Genomic DNA, 13,863 nt, shown 5'->3' on the forward strand with positions numbered 1-13,863 from the left:
CTAATGTTTAGTTGGAGTATTCCTGCCTTACAGAGTCTCCTTGGTAAATTAGCTATTTAGTAATAGGCTCAAGCACCCCCACTACCCGTGTTTATACTTTGTTGTTGTCCCTACAGTTACATGCATGATTGTTATTATTATATTTGCTGGATGAAAAAAAAAATGAAGCAAACAAATGAATGAATGAATAAATAAAGAGGATTCCGGCTTACTAAGAATAACGACTGTTAAAAACAGGGTCAAAATAAGTGTTTATACGCAGCAATGTCAGTAAAATTGAAACAAAAGTTCCAATTAAAGTGTATTGTTGTTGACAATGAATGTCACAATTTCCGTCCTGTTTCCTTAGTAACAGATTTAATGGCTAATATTTGTCGAAAAATAATAATAAAACTGTGGAATTGTTATGCGTAGATAAACACAATTACTTGGCTCCAGTAGAGAGATTATTCAATAGAAAGCATGCATATTTGAATTTCATAAACCCAATAACATTCCACATTGCGTAATGATAATATAAACCATTTTTTTCCCTGCCTCTTGGATGGCAGCTGATGCCATTAAGTAGGCCTATTATTAGCTTTATGTACAACACATTCCATCCTACACTTCAACACGTCTTGCTCTAGCACTCTTGTTTTGTTCGGAAAGGTAATAATAATAATATAGTGAGAATTGCCAACCTTGTCACTCAAAAACAATTGCAACAACTTTCTGGAGAGAAGGTAATTGTTTTGCTTTTGTTTTTTTTTCTCTCCCATTTGTATCTATATAAACTCTGAAAAGCAGTATATTGCCCTTGTGGGCATTCAAGGACACACAATACTGTGTAACACATCCTACCAAAGTCTTACAAACCTTGAAAGCCCCAGGCTACAACTGGCTACGACCATGTTATGAATTCATTATGAATTGCAAAAGCTAGTGAGCTCTACATTTTTATGGTGGGGTTAAAATGGTGAATGCAAAGTTAACAATAATGTATGCAATCTGTAACCAACATCTCATGGATGTCCCAATGAAATCGACAAACACTTTTTAAATATGCGTGTACAGGAATAGGGCATTGCCGAAGTCCTATACCTACACCTATTAATGGACAACACAACTTATTGAGGCGTATATTCCACTTTGTGTGGAGCCAACAAGTTTGATTGTTATCAACTAGTATAATGGACATAATGGCTTGAATTAATGATGGCCAATAAAAAAATGCAAGGTAGTCAAATGGATGCCTGGAGTTTAGATGCCTATTGAAATTCTTAATGGCTGCAAGGAATGTATTTATTAACTCATAACAGTGGAGTTGTTGACAGTGTAGGGGTTTATTCACCCGACTTGTGGATAGTCAATGATCCAGTTCCGTCAGTGATTACATGAATTTGATCAGAGATCCTTACCATACCATTGATTATCTAAGTCAAAGTCAACTGGCATAGCCTGAACAGGACTATAACTATACAACCTGAACAAATGGATGCTTATGATGAACCCTAAATAACAGGGCAAAGCAACTAAAAATATTTTTATCAAACACATTACAGTTTATAAAATTACAGTATGTAAAGGAAAAACATGTTTGTGGGCCTATGGGTGTGTATGCCTGTTAAAGCTGAAGCCTAACTGTCAAACCCCGTTATGCCTCACCCTCCCTGACTCCTTGGATGAAATGTTTAGTTTTCAGGCCAAAAGAGGCAGTCTATTTGGTAGCCAGGCCCCATCAGCTATGGACCTCGGCAATTGCTGCCTCTGTTGAAATTCAGTGGGCCATAAAGTGAATTGTAGCCAACTGGTACGCCCTGTGTGGCCCAGTACTGCACGATGCATGGCTGGTCCAGCAGCTGCTTTCAGAAGCTTCTCAGATAGGGCTCAATTATATTTTTTTTCCTCCTCCTGTGCCCTGTTGTGGCTCGCAACCACAGATGTGGCACAAAAGTTGCAACTGTGCCAAATAGTCACTGACACTGCTCAGTACATGTACAGTATTGTTAGAGTGAAAGGCCAGCAACTTGAGTTTTTGCTGATTTTAGCCAATACCTCATGTGGTCCTGCCCACAAAATCTATGTTAAGGAGATGACATTGGTTTATTGCTATAATTTAACAATTTGACGCCTAATTGTTCTCAGTTGTTGCATGTTTTCAACACATAATTTCAAACATATTGAAATATATTTGGAAATAATTTATGAAGATGGCCTTTCAGGGGAAATTCATAAACCATGTTGCCTCATTTCTGTTGTTTTATGCCAAATAGAGAAGCAGACTAAACACATGCAGAATGTTCATGAATAATGGACACTCAAATGGTGACTGTGCCTTTGGGATGAGGCTTTGGGGTTTATAAAAACAGCAAATTAGCAAGCATTTGGGCAAATAAAAGAATATGTACCTAAATGTGAATTGCTAATAGTGAGTATTAAAATGAAACTAATTTAAGTAAAGTATTTTTTTTACATTAACTTCAGTCCCCTCTTGAACTAACTTGCTTGTCTCGATTTTGAATTTTTGTTTGTAGAAGATACAATTAGTGGCCAGCATTTTATCTCTGCTGTGTTCATAGACCAAATCTGTTTACACAAAACCTGCGTGTGTGTGGGTTCTGTGGGAGCCAGTCATCAGTCAACTCTACTGCTTGTGAGCACTCCCAAGAGAGGTATTGGTCTGAAATGGTTTAAGGCATTAGGCTCATGAACATAAGTTATGCAGGCCCAGTTAATGCCGTGAAATTACACCGATTGGGCATTACAATTAAATATATCAGCAGAAAAAAAATGTTTGTAAAGTATCTTACTAAATAATTGTTGAATATTTTTGTTAAATCATAAAATGTTGGCATAATTTGCTTTTAATTGAGTCAAAATAAATTGATACAGAACTGAGCCACACAAAAATTATACTCCACTAAAATTCTACAAAAGGCCATCAATTTCAATTTATATTTCATGTCTTAGTTCATTCTCCGCAAAGATATTCTTATAGTGGGTCGTCTCAGCAGATCGTAAATAATCCACTGTAATATGAAAGTGGTTCCTACACAAAGGAAAACTGATCACATACTGTGGTTTATTGGTTTTTATCAAAGTGATGATCACTTTTCAGGGACATTTTTCTAGAGTGAAAAAACACTAGCTTCCCACTGCTCCACCTCTTTATTCATTGCTTCAGCAATGCAGTATCGATTGTCTTTTTACTTATCCATGTCCTGAAGAGAAGAACCATAAGTAGGCATATTCAATAGTACAATAAAAGTGATAGTGTGATATACGGAACAACTGTCCCAGGCATCTTAAAAAGACCCCAGAGTCCAAATGATTGGCAATTCCACTTAAACATGCGTCTCAAACACACAACATAATAATAATAGTTGAATTAAGTAATTAATTAGGGTGAGAATTAAAAATGAAATTTATGCAGTTATGTTTTATAACAAGGTAAAAAAATTAATGAACTTCTATGGTCACAAACCACATGATTGTATGTTTACTTTTTGTGCTCATAAGTGTTTTCTGAAAAAGAGAAGAGGTCAGCCTTGATCTTTGTGCACATCTTAAGCAATGGGATCTAGAGTCCCCTGAATAAAATTTATTATATATTATGAATTTTGGATGGATTTTGATAAATTGGAATCAGAGGAGGTCGTGAAACGAGTCATGGAACCAAACCCTAGATACACACTACTAAGCAGCTCAGTATTTATTGACGAGATATATTTCGTCTGGGTTTTAAATACAGCATTAATATTTCAAGGTGGATTATGAGCCAGGATTATCCAGAGCTCGCTGCTTCAGGGGAAAAAAAAGGAAAACGCCGATACTCATGTTCTCAGACAAGCCACTCAGATGCAGAACTGTCACTGAATAAATCCAAATTACTCCTAAAGTATTTTACATCAAAAAATGAAATTGATCATCATAGTGTTGTGGGACAATTTCAGTGATTGACTGATAAATATATAAAGATAGGAAAAGAATACAACATGTTTCTCTTGATCATTTTGAAAACATTGGCAGAAGTTGAAAGTCGGCAAAAAGAAACCATGGCGTCGTCTTGATCACTGTGTGGTTTACCGACGGATGCCAATGTTTACAGAGAGGAGTCTGATGAAACCCCTTTGATTGCACGATGGGTATCCACATAACCACTCCATCCGTGCTTTGGTTCCTATATATAAAAGCTAACCATGCACTGACAAATGTAAGCTCAAAAATAAGCAATCAGGCAACCGACTTCCCCGGTTGGTGGTTGACATCCCACAACGAACTTGTAAACCAAACAGGACTTTCGTCATGTAAATCCTTTTTGACCTCTGCTTAATAACTTGTTTATCTTCCGTTTTCCTTTGTGATGACATAAGCAGAAGTTAACAAAACAAACCCACAAGGGTTGTGGGGGTGCTGGAGCCTATCCCAACTAACTCCAGGCACCCCAATAGCAAGGCATGAGGAAACAGGCAACATTTCATGCTCACACTCATACCTAGGGGCAATTTAGAGTGTGCAACCCGCTTACAAGCATGTTTTGGGATGAGAGGGGGACTGGAGTATCCCGGAGAAAACCTATACAAGCCTAGGGAGAACATGCAAACTTCACATAGAGGACCCACCAGGGATCAAACCCTCAACCCCAGAAGTATCAGGGCGATGGGCTAACTTCTGCCTCACTCACACTGCCCTAAATATACACTTGACTGTCTATAGAAATCTGTAAAAACATGAAATGTACTACATTCATTTTAAACCAGACCATTCATAACTTGCTCACGTGCAAAGATCTCAGTCACCATTTATACCACTACAATATTATTTCTATGACAACAGAAGAAGTAACACAGCTCTATTTACTACTTTCATATGAGACAGTGTTTGAGCACCTTCTTTTGGCATCAAGGAATGATGCATAAGATAAAACATATTTGTCTGCTGAGGTCTAATTAGCCCGCTGCAATCGACTTCATCAGTCATGTCTCTTTTGAGTAAAGGCTTTCACAAATCATTAGTACCATCGTGCCAGTGTGTTTCTGGTTTGGCGTTCCAGGAGCCTTAACATGGATAGTTTGATTCAATCAATTAAAAAAAAAAGATTCATGAATAATGCAGTCCATAACATAGTTTAATTCCTTTAGTACGTGACCTTATTTGGGGATGCCGCAAAAATATTCAGCATAACTGAAAAGTTCAGTGCTCTACATTTAGAATTACATAAGTAGCCTGCAATTATAACATGTGTAAATTTGAAAAGGGAAGAAAAATGTTCTTGTAGCTATGTATTGATTGCCAGAGTGAATGTAGTTTCTTCTAAGAGACTAGTGTGTTTCTAACATAGAATTTCCTGTCACTCTGCAGAACTATACACTTTACATTTTGAGTTGAGTGACAAGCATCACAATGGTGACCCTAATGGATTTCATAATTTAAGATCAGATCATCAGATCATGATAACGTTCTTCATTCATACAAATATGTTCATAGTAGAGTGGCCTTTGTTTACTTGACATAAGGCATTAATACATTTGACAACTGCAAATTCCTATTCTTTATCATCTACCCCATTTAAGACTTTATAGTATAAGCAGTTTTAAACTATACAAAATAATGGATGAAAGCTTAGCTTGAAAGCAGAATACCACGATATAAGTGATGCCAAGGTGGCTGATTTAGCAGTTGACTTACCAGACTTCAGTGAGGGCAGGTGTGGGCTTGATTCTGTGGTGGCGGGATGATTGGGAGTGTGGACGACCATTTGTCTCTCTGTTTAATACGGCTGATTGGCGACCAGTCGAGGGTGTAGTCTGCCTTTCACCCGAAGTCAGCAGGGATAGTCTCCGGCAACCCCCGCAACCCTAATAAGGATGCACAGAACAACAGATGAATGAAAGGGAAGCCAACTTAAAAAAAGGGTTGTGTGAACAACCTATCCGACTTTTCATGAAAAGCTGAAAATAATGTGCAATTGTTGCCAGTTATAAACAACATTTGGACTGTCACATTCACATTGGCATTGAATGGTAATTGAATGCAGCCTGGTTATATGGATGTCAGCTAAATAAAGACATTCTGCCAATGTAATAAAACAAATTGTCATCTCGGTCTTAAAAAAACAACAATTCTAATTACAGAATCAGAATGCAACGTCAGCATGGAATGCTCAAACACAACTTTAATAACTGAGGCAGGATCTCTAGAAAATAACAAAACCTTTGTGTCAAATAATAAACTCAAACCTGACGGAGAGGACGTGGAGAAATGGGATCACAGTAAATAAAATCTCAACCATGGAACATGGACGGTAACAAAGCAACATGGCATGAAGCAAACAATCCAGAACTAACAAACAAAACAGTTTCAAATTGACAGTGATAACGAGACAATTAAGAACACCTGGATAACCCAAGAGGGAACAAGCAGGAAATACACCAGGGGCGGAGAAACAACAGTTAAACACAATGGGCAATCACTTGGACAGGACACCCAGGGAAAAAAAAGGCATAACAAAACCAACCAACCCTAACACAGAATGCTCATGGGAATAATTGAGAAATTAAGCAATAATGATCATGTCAGGTTTTTGGCCATCCCCTGAAAATCATAACTTCTATGCTTACAATTTATCTCCTAAAGGTATATTCAATCCAAATTGGTCTGCATCCAAATAGCCATGCTATTTTTCCGCTCATGCATTATAGACATTGTTTATCATGGCTATGATAAACTGATTCTGTAAAAATGATTTTGTCAAAAGCCCATGCAGGTTTTCATATGAGATTCCCACTTGTAGACAGAAACAACCATAATTCAAATGCTCTATTTACACTTCAGATGACAAAAACTTGACAGATGATAAATGGTCTTTGCCGACAATCAGCAACACACTACCCCACTGTGTTTGCCTTTTGTGTAAGTGGCAAAAGAACATGGATCTATGACTTTGACATGCCACACAGAGACAAAATATCTAACTGTACATGTGAAATGGAGAGGAAACAGGGAGTATCAAAGAGAATAATAAACTGTTAAAGAGCTGAAAAAACATGGGTCCATTAGCAACCAGTTGAATTTATACTGAGCATATTTGTTCCTTTGCCTCTGCATGTGTTAACTGTGTAATATTTTCCTACTGTGCATTGATTGATGCTACACATGCAAACCCACCGGGAGAAAAAGACACACTGATGTAAATTGCTGTCTATTCTTCTTCTCTTTGTTGCTTTTTATGAAACGTCGTGCCACACTCAAGAAGCGCGATACAGATGGTAAAGACCGAGAACCTTCTAATGTGCTCCTCCTCCCCTAATATTATGCATAATGTCTTTTGGTCACAGCACAGCATGTGACTATGCAATATTTTTTCTTTCTCTGCATGTCTTCTTAAGCTAAGTTGGCAAGCATACACACTGTCCTGTATAACAGCTTGGTTAATTGTGACAGTCTAAAAATGTCACGGACTTTGACATCTTCTGGTCTATAATAAAATATATATTTTTTAAATTTCAATATGTTGAAAATATTAATGCATTTCCATAATAGGAAATCCACTAGTGCATGTAGTGTTTCTACCCCTAATTTCATCTCATCTCATTTTCTGAACTGCTTTATCCACATTAGTGTCGCAGGGGGTGCTGGAGCCTATCCCAGCTGACTTCGGGCCAGAGGCAGGAGACATCCTGAATTGGTGGCCAGCCAATGGCAGGGCACAAGGAGACAAACAACCATTCATGCCCACATTAGTGTCTAATTAGCCTACATTGCAAGCCTTTGGAATGTGGAAGGAAAGCGGAGTACCCAGAGGAAACCCACAGAGGCCCAGGGGAACATGCAAACTACTCACAAGTGGACTGACCTGGATTTGAACTCAAGTTTCCCACTGTGAGGCTGACGTGCTAATCACTCATACCCTGGGCCGCCCCTACCCGTAATCATTTTTGCAAAAACACAAATATAATTCACCCTAATGTAAGTGTCTAGTGAATTATGGAAAACCTTTGGAAAAAAAGGACAAGGGAAGATTGTGTTGCAGATATTTTCTAACAATCAGTAAAGGGAGTCTTACTCCAGAGTCATTATGATCAGATGGTATGACTGTGCCACAAATGATTCTGGCAGTTTATGCTGGAAAGTGGAACGTTAGCCATACCACTGTGATTTCATTGTTAAGACGTTCTCCAGAACTCTAATTCAGTGGAAAATACACATTTTGTTTGATTAAAGTCAGTGAGGCTTCAGAAATCTGAGTCAGATAAATTAGGTTACCATTTTTCAAAAGTGACTTAAATTTCATCACATTTGAAAGCACAATGGCTTAGCTTTGGTATAAAAACCTTTTTTGTCTGCCAACAGTCAGAAATGTTATTGCTGCCAACAGTCAACAGATGGGAAAAACACTACAGGAACATTTCCATTTTTGAGGGTAACATTTCTTTGTTGCTTTGTGATGAAATACAGTTTTCAAGTTTTAACATGCATGGCAAAGTAAATCTCAACACTGATTATGTATATACTATGTTATAGTATGTACGTACATACACTTTGTATCACGGTATTGAACACGTTACTGTTAGTGTACTGTCTTCTGTGTTGAAGTTTACATTTGACCAGTAAATTTGGAAACCCAATATTTTCACAATGCACTGCATAGCCTTTCCCTGTTGGCATAAAACAAGGGTAATGCCTTAATCATCCAGCCTTTCATCCAGGTAAAGTAGACTCGAGCACATGGTTAATGAGTTCGATGTCTTTGATCTTCTTATAACAAGGAAAATCAGCAGCTTTGGAAGTGTCTAATAATGCCTGGCAAAACATTTTTTTATGGATTTGGGGCTGTGAAACTTTTCAAATTAATTTTCTCAATGTGGTATGTATTTTTTTATCGGATTTCTTAAGTCAACTTTGTTTCTACATTGTGTATATACAAACTGGTACTTCCTGGTAGTATTAGAGGATTCTGATATTCTTTGGCTTACTTAAAAACAAAAAAACACTAATGTAACAAATCAGAATTTTAGCCATAAACCTTTTCAATAAGGCATAGAGGGTCTGGTTAAATTCCGAGAAAATGTGTTAAAGCTTCACTGCAAAATATTTCCTAAAAACACACCATAAAATCAATGGCAGTATGATTTTGGGTGTGAATGCATGTCTGCCAGAGTGTATGCCCTAGAACTCTTGGCAACAAATTTAGGATAAAGTTAGTCATTTGCTCAAGGTCAGCTGGGATAGGCTAAAGGCAAATCATGATCCTGAGAAGAAAATCCGTGTTGAAAATGGATGGATAGATTATGCGGGTCGGGACACCTAGCATTTTATCAGAAAAATCTAAATTGATGTAAAAACGATTTTTGGAGGATGGAAAATACTACTTATGTTGCCTTGGGTAATATATTTCCTTTATTTGGTATATGAAAAAGAAAATCCAACAAGTAAACTAATCTAGAGGCTTTTGACTTTCATTCTAGATCACATCTCATCTGATTTAAAGAGAACTAGGAGATTAGTCTCATCATGTCAGGTCTTGATTTGTTTGTGAGGTATGTGTGCAATCCAGCGATTGAAAGAATACTTGGAAATATGTTGGGATTCTTAGTTCTATCTTCCTCTAAATTCAGTTTTTGCCAAGAGAATGTTGAACCTACATTTTCTTCTTCTTTTCTTCATTTACAAGAGAATTGTATTCCCTATTTATTCTATTCCAGCAAACAAGAATTGTATTATCGAGGGTGGAATTAACTTAACAAACATTACACAAGATGTCAGGTCAACTTCAAAATTCAAATTTTCCACTGGAGGAAACTCAATCTGTCCCACAAGACACTTGCAGCAGGGTCAAAGTCAACAGCATGAAATGTGGAGACACTTCAACTGAAAGTTAGTGGTGCATCTCATTTCTAAATAATTTGAAAAGGGCTCGTAGGATTTAGATGACTGTCATGATACAGTATATTTGATTTGTCCAATTTTCACTCCTGTGAAAATCCAAGGAGTAGGCCATTTTCAGAATGTCAATGTTGTGTATCATAGCCATCATAATGCTTATGTATCCCGCTTCAGGACTCCAGAGTCACCTCAGAACATGGAACGTGCTGAGAAAAAGATGATTCCCAGAGATTTCCTGGGGATATTGGATTTTCCCGAGGAGATGAATCTATTTGTGAGCAACAAGTCAATTTTTCCAGCGCATTTGAAAGACCAAGGAAGGCAGTTCCTGACATCTTGCAGCTTAGGCAAACATATTCTGCTGACCAAGAAAACCTTCTCATCTCTGTGTGGGGATTTTGCTTCATGACATTTTTTTAAACATCCTGACCAGGTGACAGGATGAACACTCTTTGAGAAAATTTGACTGTGGCACTGCTGTCCCACATTCAGTTAGTAGGAAACCTCCTCATCGAAATTTTTCAAGTATACTAAGACGCATTTTGGGGAAAAAAAAAGGATTTTAACCATACCAGAAAGAAAAATGAAAATAAATAAACATGGCATGGCATTAACATGGTATTAAAATACACTTTTACATTTTGGGTCAGGTTTAAATTTATTAAACATTAGTGAGTCCAAAACGGAAACATGTTCCAGATTTCATGAATGTATTATAATAATTCATTGGACAGGAAGGGGGAGGGGTGGACTGTCATAAAAGCTGCATGTGTTTAAATCACCTAGATGATTTATGATATCCAGTGTGACCAGAGCTGGACTGTGGCTAGTGGGCATATCAACTTTTCTCTTGGTATTTCCTCCCAAAACAGACATTTTCTGTTTCTCTGTCTGACTTGACACAAAACAGGACTTTAATGGTTCACAGACCAAGTTTATTAATAGTATTCCTAAACTTCTTAGACAAAAAAATATATAGTAAACCCAGCAGTTCCCGGCAGTGCTGCATCTAATATACATACACTATTACTACCACTTGAAAATGCCTTATACTAAATTATGACACCTGCTATAGCAACCAGAAAGTGAACATATACGTAGTGCCACAAATAATAGCACACAATTCCTCACCGTGTGGAGTTTGCATGTTCTTACTGGGCTTGTTTGGGTTCTCCCCGGGTACTCCGGGGACCCCTGACACCCCAAAACATGCAATGTAGGCTGGTTAACACTCTAAATTGCTTCTAGGTTTGAGTGCGAGCATGAATGATGGTTTGTCTCCTTGTATCCTGCGATTGGCTGGCCACCTATCCTCAGTGTCCCCCTACCTGGTGCCCCTAGTTAGCTGGGAAAGGCCCCTGCGACCCATTTTGGTCTTGTGTGAAATCACTCAAAACTAAGTATTGACTGAAAGGAATCATTCATTAGATATGGATTCCTATTTTATCAAATATAATCTTGATATAATTTCATCAATGAGTAAAAACAAATAAATACCTAAAGAGCCAAGCTGACTATCCTTTAGTTTCTCATAAAACAAAAAGTTTTGTCTAGGTCTTTGACTGACTGTATGTGCGCTGAGGAATACCTTTTCCCATTTTAATGCCCAGCTCAAATGGAGGAAATACTGACAAGGGATTGTCTCAAAAAGCAATGCTGGATTTTTGGGGAAATGCTTGTTTTCGTGTATGGGTCAGCCCAGTAGGTGTATTGTTCATGTCCATCTTTTTACTTGCTGAAACATATCCGTTCAAATTTGACAGCATGGGGGCAGATGGCCTCAATGCACATTCTGATCATTTAAATGCTCAAAGGCACACTTGAAGAGCAGAGTTGTTACATCCAAAGAGATAGCCGGAGAGCAGCCTTTGACATGCCTCTATATCACATAAGGGACTGCCTGCCACTTTTCAGCGAAAAATAATGCTCACTTGTCAATCTTCTGAGCGTCAGCCTGAGAGCGGCCAGTCCTATGGAGACCTATTGAGGTGTATGCTTTGTTTCATCTAGGGCAGGCCTCAGAGGGGAGCAGGTCTGCTGGATCTAGGAATTGTCTTCAAATATGGAGTACTGGAAAAAGGGCACATTTGATATAACCCTGGGGCAAATGTGTTATAGACTCCAATCTTTTTATTTATTTGCCGAAATCAAGAAATTGTATATTTCATGTCGTCAAAGCTCCAGATGAACCTAAATAAAATAAATCAAAAACAGTGTCAATCACTGAAAAAAGAAGAAGAGACATGACAATGAGGACAGGTATACAATTATTCTCATGTTATTTCCAAAAAAATGAGTTTAAGTCAATCCCTTGGAATTTTGATGTTAGGACTTCCTTTGGCATGTGATTCATACATCTTGATTAAAACTCACTCTTAATTAGTTGTGATCCAACAAATTGCACAAGAAATTCACTAACTGTGATTGTATCCTGTATCCCATTTTGCTTGAGATGCCAAAAACAAAATACTGCTGTTTTAACAATATCTATACACCACAATCTATCATAACACTTCTGCCAAAGTGTTCAACTATACCCTATTAATGCTGCGAGTTGTGTGACCCCTGAGTTGCACAAGATTTGGAACACTTACGTGCTGTATCTGTGCCTCTTGACGCGCCACAAACAGCATGCATACATCACCCACTGGATTGGATTCATTGTGTTAACGTGCGGAGCGCTTGAGATATCGACAATTCACGCCAGTTCACCGCCAAACACTGAATGAGCTCATTAGGGTATAGAAAAACCCACACGAAATACGAACCATTAGCCTGTCAAGCCCTCTTGACTTTGGCCACGTACTAGATAGAGTCTGGTATTCTGTGGTTTGGGCTGTATTTGAAAACTGATACTTGAGGTGGGGCAAACCAGCACAAACTAAATCAAAAAGAACCAATGAGAGAAGCACAAATGTGACGTGAAGAAGCCGATTCGGGTTGTGGCCAGTTTTTAGAACTCAAACAATCATGTCATGCAGTCATGGGTTAAGGTTAGGGGGTCTATACTGTGGATAATCTCAAACAAGGGAGTGTATGTCATTCATTGAACAGATTTGAGCAGAAGGAAATTGTGTATTTCACAGATTATTCACAGGGATTATGAATCATTCCACTGTCACAGTTTCCAGTTAAAGGAAATCTTCACACTTTAAAACAACTGACATGGAAAACAGCAGCTGCAGCGATAAACGACTGCCATAAAAACTATCCATGGACGTAACAAAAAGTTTCTTGACAAAACCATATTCACTTGAATGATTTAACACCTGTTTTCTGATAATTATTATTATTACAACAATACATTTTGATCTAAATCGGATGAACAGTTAATGCTGTAGAAATAAACTACAATCTCTAAAATAGGGCTCTTATACAAAAGTTCCTGTAACAAATGTAGACTTTTAGATTGGTTACGTTTCTTCCCTCTGCTACAGTGAGGAGATGGCTGGAAGATAAACAAGTGCTGGAGACTGATATTACACAAAAGCCAATCCCTGGCAAAGCAGCAGTCACCCTGTGCCTTTTACCATTTACTGCACTTTGTCATTATGCAAGACAACAGCTGCAATGGCCACCTAACTAACTAAGATCAGGTGAGAACCCGTGGTGAGTCTGACTAATGAAGGTGAAATGCAATGACATTCCATTTCTGCATTAGCCTGACCATTTGCTTCCCTAAACCAAACCTACCATTCTAACCAAGAGAATATTATATTTAACAATTGACCCCTATTTTACTATTTAAATGGATGAATTAGGATCATCAAACAAAACTTGGGCAATTCTGCTCTGGATATTTAACCAATAGGTCTTGTCCTTCTATTTGTTATTGTAAAGACTGAGGAATTTAGCCCTCAATAATTGACCCCAATTAGTGCTTATCTTAACTATGTCTCACATTGTAATAAATGGGAAGGATTTTAACTGGTTGTGAGTCTAATGTTAAGTCAAATAACCATGATTAAAAAGAAGAAAAAGAACTGAGTAAATCCA

At 37.8% G+C, this 13,863-nt stretch overlaps 1 protein-coding gene across 4 annotated transcripts in view; it reads right to left on the reverse strand.

Annotated features, from left to right (window-relative positions):
• LOC144196528 (uncharacterized) overlaps positions 1-13,863 on the reverse strand; it is a 109,807-nt gene that overhangs the window by 89,627 nt on the left and 6,317 nt on the right. For 3 of the 4 annotated variants that reach the window (XM_077716801.1, XM_077716800.1, XM_077716805.1), the window contains exons 1-2: positions 6,222-6,387; positions 5,671-5,840 (exon numbers count right to left, since the gene is read on the reverse strand). The gene's annotated coding sequence lies outside the window, so the exon portion shown is untranslated. Of the gene's footprint in view, positions 1-5,670; positions 5,841-6,221; positions 6,388-13,863 lie in introns of those variants that run through there. The other variant, XM_077716802.1, reaches the window with a different exon arrangement.

This window comes from Stigmatopora nigra, chromosome 5 (genome assembly GCF_051989575.1).
Source record: "Stigmatopora nigra isolate UIUO_SnigA chromosome 5, RoL_Snig_1.1, whole genome shotgun sequence".
In the NCBI taxonomy this organism is placed as follows: Eukaryota; Metazoa; Chordata; class Actinopteri; order Syngnathiformes; family Syngnathidae; genus Stigmatopora; species Stigmatopora nigra.